Source organism: Fukomys damarensis, unplaced genomic scaffold (assembly GCF_012274545.1).
Source record: "Fukomys damarensis isolate Sample0158 unplaced genomic scaffold, DMR_v1.0_HiC HiC_scaffold_30, whole genome shotgun sequence".
Lineage (NCBI taxonomy): Eukaryota > Metazoa > Chordata > Mammalia > Rodentia > Bathyergidae > Fukomys > Fukomys damarensis.
This window is the reverse complement of record NW_022900942.1, coordinates 32475436-32484646: the sequence shown is the minus strand read 5'-3', so window position 1 is coordinate 32484646 and position 9211 is coordinate 32475436. Positions and strand designations below refer to the sequence as shown.

Sequence of the window (9211 nt, the reverse complement as noted above, 5' to 3'; positions counted from 1 at the left end):
TCCTCCTCCTCCTCCTCCTCCTCCTCCTCCAACCCTTTTTGTTCCTTTTTAGGGATAAGAAAAAATACTTTATGGACACAATGTATGTTTTAATTTTTAATTGAAAAATAATTGTTTTTTGTGCTATAATGTGATGTTTTATGTACCTGTACATATTGTTGAATATTACATCAAGCTAATTAGCATAGTCTTCACCTCATGTACTTATTTTTTGTAGTGAGAACTTTTAGCATTACTCTGAGCAATGCTGAAGCACACATTATATTTGTTAACTATGATCACAATGCTGTGCAGTACACCTCAAAAAATGTACTCCTCCTGTCTAACTGAAACCGAGCGCCCTTTGTGAGAGATCTCCCCATTCCCCACTTCTCTACTCCTAAGGCAGCCACCTCCGATGATTACCATTCTCTTCTTCCTTCTATGAATTCGACATTATAGATGTCACCTAAAGTGAACTCAGGCAGTGTTTGCTTTTCTATGCTTGGCTTCCTTCTCTTAGTGTTACATTCTCCAGATTCACCCATGCTGTCAGAAATAACAAGATTTCCTTCTTTGTCAGGTCTGAATAATGCTTAGCTTGATTCCATATCTTAGACATTGTGTGTAATGCTGCCGTGAATATGGGAGTATAGATATTCTTATGCCATATTGATTTTCATAAATATACCCGGTAGTCGGATTGCTACATCTAATCCAATTAAAATTTTTAGAATTATTTTCTGTTTTCCATATTTGCTTTATTCATTTACTTTCCCACCAACAATGCATATTTTTATTTATTATTATTAGTACTAGTAGTACTAGTAGTAGTAGTAGTAGTAGTAGTAGTAGTACCGGAGATTGAACTCGGGTCCTGGAGCTTGCAAGGCAGGCCACAGAACCACTGAGCTAAATCCCCGACCCTGCATATTTTTAAAATGAAGGAAAGATTTCAAAAAATTCACCTTCATGGTCTTCACTGACTTTTCTCCTTAAATCAGTGAAGAATCAGTAGGAAAACCTCCATAATCAAAATAGCATTAAGAGATTTTTTTAAAAAGCTGGTTCAAGTTAATTTATGGCTTGTATTATGGGAGAATTTTTATTAATATAAAATTAATAACTTTTAAATTCTTAATTAAAATTAATTAATTAATTTAAAATTCTATTTTATACCCTCACTGTCTTAACGAATTTTTTTTGGCCCAAAGAGCAGTTAATTTTTTGTTAATTATAATGGCATGATCTACAACATGTCGCTCTCAGGTAAATAGTAGAATTTTCTACTAGTGTTTCCAAATATCTCAATGCTTGTTAACAGGCTGACTCACAGCTGAATGATAGGAATAATTTTTTCTTTTTCACTGCATACCTTGAAGGCAGGTAGACTCTGACAAAATTAAATTGAATATCCTGGAGTCCATGATATTGCTATTTCTGCCCCAATATTCTGATCAGAAATCAGATGATATTATTTCTTGTTGACCCCTACACTGTTAGAACTGCAGGGAATGGAATCTGAATTTTGCTGTTACTTGCTTCTATAATTATTTGACTAAAACCTGGAGTGAGCTATTAGTTTAAAATTTTGGTATGGAACATTAACAACAGCAAATCTGAGCCAAATATGAGCCATCAAATGGGTAAACCAATATAAAGAGCTGTTTGCAAACTTAATCTTTAATTCTTACCCCAAAAAGAAAAATATTAACTGATAGGCTATTATGTAGCCATTGAATCCTTCCCCAGATACAATTTCGTTTAGTCTTATCCTGGAAGACTCATCCACTGAGAACCCACTTTCAGCAATAAGAGTAACAGGATGATTGAGAAGGGCCCCAACTCCCTATACAGTCTTCTAGTGATGGTTCATGTAAGGTAAAATCTCATACAGGTGATTTTGTCAGTAATGCTAGAAAGAAAAGTCTGATAGAAATGCCAAGAGCTACCAAAGCTGGCCTCATACCACTTTTTTATGCCTTCATTTCTCCACTAAGGATTTTGTTACAGACTATTTTTTCCCCTCAAAATCCATATGCAGAAATCCAAGCTACCAGTGTAGTAACAGAGGTCGTTGGGGCATGAAGCTGATGAATGTCCTTGTAAGGGGTATTCATAGAGCTTTCTCACCTCTTTTTGTCATGTGAGGATATAATGAGTGAGCGGCCTACAGCTCAGAAGGAGACTCTCACCAAGTGTCATGCTGACTCTGATCTCAGACTTCCAGCCTCCATAACTATGAAAACTACTTTCTGTTGTTCATAGGCTGATCGGTCCATTGGTCTTTGTTATGATTCTTCCACACCAGGTAAGCCAGATTGACCTCAGCACAGATATCCTAGTGGGTGAGGTCTTCACCTACAGGTAGAGTAGCCAACCATTCTGACCGATCCTCTCTGACCTGAGATTAGTGTTTGAAAGTCCCATATCCTGGAATGCCTTCAATACCAGGTGAAACTAGAATGTTTGGTTACCCTGTCTAGAGGTAGCGCTTCTTGATTTAACAATGACGGCCTGAGGAGACAGGCGAGGTGACATCCTGATCATGGAAACCGGAGCCTAAGCCACCTGGGACCTGTGAGTGACGTGCATCTGAAATTTGATTGATGAGCCTAATGTGTAGAGAGGAATGAGAGTTAATGATAATGATTCATTAAGAGGAGCAAGTAGAAAGGTACTGGGGAGTAGGCAAAAACTGCATTCTCAGGATGCTCCAGATGAAGTGGGTTGAATTAATCTGTGAGTTTCTGGACTCAGAGAACTCCAGCCATCAGTTGTCTGTAGTACCACAGATGTCCTGTGGCTTTGAATGTATTAGGATGGCATTGTAGTGCCCTATTACAAAAGGTAGCTACCTCAGCACTGTTCATGAAAATGGCCTGATATGCAGCGGTTTTGACTTTCTGCAATCTAACTTCCCCTTTACGTGTTCCTTTTCAATGGTGAAATGAAGAATGATTCTTTCCCTGTGAGAAATTAAAATAAAGTGGCTTTGACTTTAGTATTCTGTACAAGGATAGGCTCATGGATTCAGTCGTTGAGCTGCGATCTAATATTAGATGGTACCATTTCAAGGCAATAAGGCTGTTTATAGCATTTTAAACACTTACCATGCTGTTTGGCAACACAAAATACATCAATGTTATGTCTGCTGAGGTTAAGATTGCCAAACCACTAGAATTCACAAGGGGCATATATCTTCCTTGTAATAAAGAGCATGGACCTGATTTAATCTCATTTTTAAAGCATTAGCAGTCAATAAACCAGTCACCACTAAAAGGTAACAGTGGGCTTTGCTTTGGTGGAAAAAAATCTGTTCTGTACCCTCAGGTGTAGTGGAGAGCCCATTAACTATAATGCTCCTTTTCCATTTTTTACCTTCTTAAACTATCTTTTGATAAAATGAAATGTGGCAAGTTAAATCTGTCAGAATGTTTTATGCAGTGGTCTTGTCATGCACCATTCATCCTGTTTCCTAGGAACCTCTCAAGTGCTCTTTACACCCTGAGTGCACACTTGGCTAGAGAGGAGAGGAGTAGGAAAGATATACAGAAGGCTGCCATCCTATCTTCTGTCTTGTTCAAAGTCAAAATGTAACAAGCCACTGACTATGAGCCTCTCTGGTACTTCTGTGTTCTAGGAGTAAATAATGGCTGGGCTATCAACTTCTCCATTAGAAAAGCAACATAACCAGTACAGGCTAAAGCCTGCATACTTTATTTTTATGCAATTAGCTCAAATATAAAATTCTAGGATCTTTCTCTACCAAGTGTTCCTCTTTTTAGGCGTAAGACTGAGGTTGAGTAAAAGACAGAAGTGATTTTATCTCTAAATCTGTTCCTAACATGCTGTCCAATCTATACCTACTAAAGCATGTCCTATGTTTAGTAGTAGACATTTATCTTACCAGTGAAGACACGGGGCTGTATGCTGTATATGGAGATCTCTATCCATGTCATTCTTCCCTTCCTTTTTGCCTTCTTTTCTTTCTATCTCCCCTCTGCTCCAACTTTACTGGACTTGACTGATTAGTTAACCTTCCCTGCATTTGCGCATATATAAAGATACTCTTTGTGGACTTAGTTAAAATAATTTTATATCTGAATTCCCTACAAATTAACTCTTAAGGACCTTGGAATTAGCAAGTGGACTTTGCTGGAATATTTATGTCATTTTAAAATACAAGTTAGTGCTAGTTTCACATTCTTCCATAATCTACAATCAAGAGGAACTAGATCTGCCCAAATATGTTTTCCCTACTCTAGATGCTGCCAGCTGTCTGAACTTCTCAATTCTCTTATATTTAACAGGCAAAATAATAATCTACTTCTTAAGGTGTGGTGATTTTTAATGACATGTCGGATATAAAGCTCTAGTGCTAAGCAGATTCATGTTCAATGATAAGAGTAGCATAAATAGACTTAATAATGGTTACTTGCATTATTACAATGATTATTATTTAGAAATGATGACTGGCAATATTCCCATGTGATTGTACAAAGCATTTTGGGTTCTGGAGATATATAGATCACAATTCCTCAGCCATGAATATTATAATTTTGGATCAGGTATCTATCTACCTTTGCAATCTATGAATACAAACTGGCAAACCTAAATTTAGTTTTTTAAAAAATTGAATCCATGTAGTTTTTGGCAAGCAGCAATAAAATCCTTCTGACTCAAAGTTGTACTTTCGAGCAGTTGATCTGCAATTATATCAATGCAGCTACTAAAATTTGCATTGGACAACTCAGAGTTCTGTAAGAAGCAACTCCTGGTATCACTTATGAAAAGACAAAGGGTCTTCTCATCTTCCTTAATCCCTTTCCACGAAATACTTAGTCACCGAAATACAGAATAGTCTCTGGTGTGAGAAACTGAAAGTGTAAATGAGGATCAAAATGTATAACAGATAATGTGAAATGGGAAGAAAAGATCCAAAGGAGAGGGGAAAGGGAAAGTGAGAGGGGTAAGGGAAAGAAAAGAAGGGAAAGGAAAATATGCAAGAAAAAGAAAAAAATGGAAATAAAGTCTTTATAAATAGGAAGGAGTGGAGGGGTTGAAGGGAGGGCAGGGAATGGGAAAAAAATAAGACCCAAGATATATCAGGTATAAATTCCCAACAATAAGTGTCATCATATTGTATACCTAAAATGTACCAATAAATGTAACTAATAAAAAATAAATGGGCTTCATGGTAGTTAGCATAGTCTGGGAGTTTGACATAACTATCTCCCTTCTTCAAGGAAAATAAATCTATAATGATGTAAAGAAAACCAGATATGACAGAGCTCCTCTGAATAATTAAGAAAGACCAGCCTTATTTCACTTTACCTGGTGGCGGCTTGTCCACCCATCCATGGATCTACTAATTTATACAGCTCTTGCTCAGACACTTCCCCTGCAGGCTCTGAGGAGTATGGCTGAAAGTGCAATTCTACTCTTAGTTACACCATTGGAGATGGGCTGAGACTAGCCCCTCCTTGAAAAAGACACACTTATGCAGGCTACATTATAGAGCTCTGGTGGATTTTGCTAGATTTGTCTTTTGTTAATCTTTGAGCATTTACCTCTTCGTAGTAAAACCATTGAATTGCTTTTCTCTATCATCCACTTGCATTATCTTACGATATTCAAAATAAGCCAAGTGAAAGAGAGCCAAATTGACAGATAAGAGAGTAAAATAAAGTAACTGACTTCTATGGGGCAGACTGCAACTCAGATGATCTAACTCTGGATATACAATGTTCTCTTCTTGCTTTACTTCTCAGTCTAAGGACAGGAGTTAGCCATGGAATAATTTTCCATTCAGCCAGCCATCAGTCACTCATCTCTTCTTAATCAATTAAATTCTCTAAAATATAAATGAAGGAAAATAATAATTAATTTTACTTACCAATTTAGTTACTTAAACATCAATTCTATGGGAAAAATCCTGTGATATGAATATTTTCTTCTGAGGTGAGAAATTTTGGTATTAAAGCTATATATTCAATAGTGACACAATAACTCCTGAAAAATAGATGTTATTTATTATTTATCTTTATTAAGTTTATTGGTACATTTTAGGTATACAGAAGTTACGTTCATCATTGGGATCTTGTACGTTACATGACAGGTCTTGGTTCTTATTTTTCCCCACTCCCCAGCCCTACCTTCACCCCCCACCCTTCCCTGTTTACAAAGACATTTTCCATATTTATTCTTTTCACATAATTTTTTCTTTTCCCTTTTTACCTTTCTCCTATTCCTCTTATTTCCTCTACTCTTTTAGACCTTTTCTTCCTATTATAAATAATCTTCTAGGAACACAATTTGGTTTTTTATCTTAGTAAGTGATTTTATGATTCTGGCCAAGTTTGCAATTTTTCTCTTTTTCTACTTCTTGAAAATTAGGAGCATAAAAGACCAACCAAATTGCATTTACTTGAGTTGTTTTTTCATTCAGGGGAATATTTTTTTTTCTTTCTCATTACAATAGATGTTTCAAGATGCAAATTGTCGCACTCTGCTTTTAAATAATACAGGCATTGTAATTAAAATTCCCCTGTGTTTAAAAAAAAATAATTAGTTACATGAGGAGTTGTTTCAGTGAATTCCCTTCCAGAATGCCTCCATTTAAGTGAGTTATGAAATAATTAAGGAAAGCATATTATGGCGAGAGAAGGTAGAAAAAAGCATTTTGTGAAATGATAACCTGACCTTTACATTCTAACTTAAAAGGAAGCAGAAAAAGGAGCTTGTCTGAAGGGAAAGGAGAATAAACTACATTGCCTCAGGTCACTCAAATGTTATATAAAGGAAACAGCAAGAAAAATGCTCATATTCCTTCTCTCTACAGGAGCAAATATAAGAATCTTGCCTAGAAGGTCAAGTTCATCCAGTGAAGTAGTTTGGAAAATGTATCCCAGGGTCTTGAATACACTGAAAATTCTATTTTGGAAAGGTTCAGTTACAGAGCAAAGCTTTCCATTTTACACAGATAAAAATATTGTTTATTTTCAAATGATGAACAAAGAAATAGTTCTGATTCTGTTATTCTTAGGGGCCTAATTATCTCTATTTAGGTAAATGTTCTATGGTTTTGTGGTTAAAACATGAAAAGACAGAAAATATTAGAAAGAAAAGTAATGTGTGTATCCTATTTTCTTTATAATTTTATTTTAATTTTATTACAAAATAAAACTAGGCTAATCAATATTGCTCCAATATCTATCTCACCCACATACCCTCATACCTTCAACATAAATAATTGCATTTTAGAGTGGGGTTTTAGTTGTCTTCTTCCTAAATCAGTTAACTCTGCAATCAAATTAGAATACAAATATATTCTGAAAAATATGCAGAGTGAAAAGACATCTTCTACATTATAAAAATCACAATAGAGAACTTGACAGGGCTTTTTTAATAGGGGAAACATCAACAAAATAACTTCAAAAAATCTTCCAGCCTTTCATTTTCTTTTCTTTTTTGTGAATCCCAATTCATGTGACAATGGAAACAGCTAATTATTCATTCTAAATATAATTCTTATCTTAAGGGCACTGTTCTTTTATTCATCTCTTAAAGTATAGACAGTGGGTTTTCTTTTTTTTTTTTACTGGTATTGTAATAAACATTAGGAGTAAGAGTACTATCTATAAAGTAATTCGGTCATAGTAACTCTTTCAAATTCTTGAAGACTAGAAGACCTTTTTGATATACCCAAACTTAATTTTCTTGATAAAAGTGATGCTAACAAAGATTTACATTTAATAGTAATGTGGGAGAGAAACAGTAACATCGTTCCCTCTCCTATCATAACATCCAGGTGACACACTTGCCGTAAAAGTCAGATTGACAAGGGAAAGGCACAGCAAAAATTTATTTAACTTATATGGCACTTACATCGCACATATGTCTTATATGACACTAGAATCTTTGGAAATGAGTCGCAGACCTGGAGGGAGGAAAAAGAAGTATATTTTATGCTGTCTGGTGAAGGAAATGGATAGTTGTAGGTAAAAGTAATTTTAAAAAATAGGGTATCATCTGGTAATAATAAACTAGATCAGCAAAGACTGCTTATTCATCTTCATCTCTGGGACCACCCCCTTAACACCACCCCTGTAGGTATGGGGTGAGGCTCCTATCACATGAAGGATTTGTAACCATTTTTATGGAGGTTAGGTAAAAACACTGTAAGCTACTGATGAAATCATGACTGATAGTGAATTTAACAAGGCATTTTTACTTTTATTAACTTATCTCTGGTACTGATTTTTCCTATTACATTTTTAAGTCTATAGTAAAATTTACTATTTAAATTTAATATTTTGTAGACACTTTTAAGGTGTTGAAATTACATACAAAGTTTTCTACTAAACTAAGCAGATATTCAAAGCAAGAGAATGTTCTAGAAACTGGTAAATTTTAATAATGAATATGCTAACTGTAAATAACTGAATCATCTTAATCTTTTCCTGTCACGGTCAGCAGCACATATAGGTAAAAGAAATGAATACAAATAGTCAATACAATTACTCATTCCCCTTTAATAGTTTTGATAGTCTGATTTTATATTTGCAATCTATACTGTTTAATTTGTAATAAGCAAATTAATTGAATAGTCATTTATTCCAGCATTCTTAAATATGTTTATCTTTTGGTGAGATGAGATTTAGAATAACTCAGAAAGAGCCACTGGGATCCCAGAAACAGCTACATATCCTTTTTTTTTTTTTTGGCACCACGGACTGAACTTGGGTCCTTGTGCTTGCAAGGCAGGCCACCGAACCGCTGAGCTAAATCCCCAGCCCTACATATTCTTGATGTAGCAAAAGATTTGAACTTGGGATTATCAGTTCACTGAAAATAAAATAAAATAGTAATGACAAATAATTTTGACAGACATTAAATAACCAGAATAGGTCCTAAATTTATGTCCTTATTTTATGATGTACTAGAAAGTAGCGCATGCACACACGCGCGCGCACACACACACACACACACACACACACACACACGTGATTCCTAGTGTTCTAGCCAAGCCAGAAGTTCTTGGAAGATTCCTATTAAAATAAAAAGCTTTGGTGCCGGAGGTCAGAACATGTTCCACTGAAAGTCTGCTTTGAAAACCTCCCATAGCATCTGAGGAGCTGCTTTGTACCCAAAATTTACCACAGGTCTTTAACTGAAGCTTTACTGTAAATGTGACTCCTCAGCTATAGAGCACCTGCTCTGCCTCTTG

General features: G+C 35.5%; 1 protein-coding gene across 3 annotated transcripts in view; it reads left to right on the top strand.

Moving 5' to 3' along the window:
- Window positions 1-9211, top strand: part of Dcc (DCC netrin 1 receptor) — a 1126179-nt gene that overhangs the window by 382514 nt on the left and 734454 nt on the right. The window lies entirely within an intron of this gene.